The following is a 3302-nucleotide window of genomic DNA, read 5'->3' as shown; positions in this document are numbered from 1 at the left end:
TCAACGTCTGGTTGACTTTTCCAACTTAAGCCTTCTTGAAAGAGACTAGGTGTCTCATTTGCTACCGAAACCAATCCGAATCAATTATAACACACCAAATACTGATAGTGAAACATGAAGAAACATAAAATGGGGGAAACGGGGCGGTAGCTCCTGAGACGACGGGTCGGGTCGTCACATCCTCCCCAACTTAAACAATCGCTCGTCCTCGAGCGTACCCAGAGTTGTCCTAGAAGTCAACCAATAGCTGAAAGACCTTACCAAGCATATACCCGGGGGTGATCCCACGTCACCCTATCTCGCATAGGTCCGATAACACAACATAGCTGAAATTCCACGATCCATCTAGTCCCTAAACCATAGAACCACATTGCACTTTCCGGAATCATACACAAAAGTCAAAACCTCACATCGATATTCACAATAAGCCCGAACCAGCTGTAATAACCCATACCTGCAACCTCAGGTGCAATCACATGATAGCCTATATAACCCAAATGCTCGAAACGATAACTTCTATTCACAGCAGTTGTCCACAACACCCGAATACCGGTAGAAAACCTCTTATCAACTAAGGTCTTATTCCAACACTTTCATATACTACCAACGATAAATGAAACATGCAATAAACCGTAATCCATTTCTCAGATCAATCATTCATGAGGCCACTTCCCTTTTGACTAATACCACAGCAGATTCCGAGCCGAACCTCGATTTTATCCTCCCAACAAGCTGAAATCAAATCCATTCGTGTTCATTAATGACCCCAACGATCACCTCGAACCCAACACACCACTCTGGTGGTATGACACCTCAATGCAGGCCTAAGCCACAACTTGCATAATACGCGCATCAATAAGAAACGGTCTGAACATACTCAAATCACGAAAAATGACTCAAACGAAAGAGCTGTACCTCAAGCTCATCAGTACCATCACCACACAAGGCTGAGACCCCATCTCACATCATAGAAATAGAACACCTGAATCTACCCTGAAAGGTCATATCTCCTCGTGGCCTCGCCACAATGCACGATCCTATCCAAACACTGTTACCCATGAAACACCTCAGGTCACTATGCTCAAAATCGACAGCCACGCACAATTTGATGTCTGAAACCCAAGCAATTCATTACATCCACGGTGACACAAATAACATACGACATGCAACCCGATAGGTCATAACCAACACTCCATTTACCGAGCAACATCCAATTACTCTTCCCGCTCGACTTTCACTATGAATCCCCAATAGAACCGCACCACAGGTGCCCATAATCAACAAATCCTAACGTCTCACAACATAAAATAGCAACTTAAGCTGAATACGTAGCCACATCGGCCTGCCAACGAACTCATTACCAAGGAAGCCTGAAGCTGCTCCTTCCACTACTATAACTCCTGCCGGAGCCGTACAATACGGTGCCCGGCACCAAATCAATATCGAAATCCACAACCTCGCCCGGAGACATGCCCGGCCACAAGAAACGCATCCGAAAAGTCCCTTAACACCGGAACGGAACAAATGGTAGGAACCTCTGCACTGACATCCATCACGAAGGCCCAATTAAGAAAAGCAATCCTTCCCAGCCGTCCACTGGGTCTTTGAAATATAAACGACTCTGCAAGAACATAATCCAATGCAGCTCGCCACTCAACCCGTGGCATTTCCGGCATAGCCCGCAGCGCAATAGTTCAGCATCACCTAACGCTAAGACAACCAGTCTGAATTTCAACATCACATCCAAAATCTAACATACCAGTAAATAAAGATCCACTCGAGCCTCCAAATCCTGATTGCCGCTAAACGGTGCCGAATACACACGATCCACAACCATGACATAGCCTGTACATGAGAACTCCCAGTCTCCAACTCCATATAGCACACGAATCATCATACCTGATCCCAGTTTTGCCGTCCGAACGCATACCACACCTTAAATACCCCATCACTCCACGATAGATAGTTTAAAATTTCCCGTGCCACCAAGCAAACCCGAATACCACCAGTTGATCCAACAAGAAAATGCCGCAATACTACCGAAGTATCATCAGTTTAATCACATTACCCTTTTTTGAGACACATACTCTCGTCAAATCGCTTCCAATTAGCAGCACCATTTCCTTGATTATCTGAGGCTACCCGTTGCCTAAGAGTTTTATGAACTTCTTTTCAGAACTGAACTGAAACCTCGTACACGCAAATCTCGATCCTCCACAACGTATCGCATATACCATACCATCCAAGTATAGCAGGAAAACTTTTATCTCCCTTTCGAGCCACAGACATCTACGCACTCAACTAGTCAAGATCTTCCATTGATCCCATCTAGAAGAAAAATCATTACACATTCCATGTCTCTCATATTCGTAGAAAATACACCTCTTCAACCATGGTAGAAATCAACAAGAACTCTCTCAATTCCGTTTGCATAAATTAAACTTCCAGGACAGAATCCTTCTAACCCGACCAAGCTAAGCAAGCCATCAAAACCCAAGAGCATTGCTGCAAAATACTTGTAAGGGATCATTACGTCGAACACATACGATGAATTAATCATATCCTTACCATACCGATTCGGTTTACTGTCAAGCTATTCCATCTATCTAATTTCCCTTCTGATTCATCATCAACTTGATATTCCCCCTTGTTGTAGCATCACAGTTCCTTAACCCAGGCTCACTACACGAGACCCAAGCACAAGACCATATTGTCTAAGACCCATAAGCCACTGAATCCTCTCTCAAATATTCCCAGAAACACCACATTCCAAAATACTTTACTCTGAAGAACTTCCTACGAATCTAAATCCGTTACCTTTACTTTCCAGATACTGATACATAGAATCCCATAATTAACATGAAGATACCACAAGTCTTGACCTTTTCCAATGAAAACACAGTCTCTAACCACATACACAACCTTAAGACACCTGATTGTTACATGTAGAATCTTGAACACATTAAAATCATTCTCGAGAGTCATTTACTTCTTATTCAAACTGCAATTCACCTGGTCAAACAAACATAACCACCCGTGCCTCGTTAGCACTCTGACACCGCAGGATATGACCTCATCCCAATACAAACAAACATCTTCCTGCTCCATGCACCGAGCATTCTTTACCAACAACAGCTTAAGACATCTCTGTGATTCTCACACATCTACGAAGCACCACATAACCTTTGTCAAAATTTTGCTTCACTCGTGCCATCCTCGGCTCAATTTCCGCAACCAGAACTGATTCTCTAGCATGCCTCAAACCGGAACCAACATAGCACATAACCGTACAATTAGCTAAT

This window comes from Nicotiana attenuata, chromosome 11 (assembly GCF_001879085.1).
Source record: "Nicotiana attenuata strain UT chromosome 11, NIATTr2, whole genome shotgun sequence".
Taxonomy (NCBI): domain Eukaryota; kingdom Viridiplantae; phylum Streptophyta; class Magnoliopsida; order Solanales; family Solanaceae; genus Nicotiana; species Nicotiana attenuata.
The sequence above is the reverse complement of the archived record's forward strand: the minus strand, read 5'-3'. Positions refer to the sequence as shown.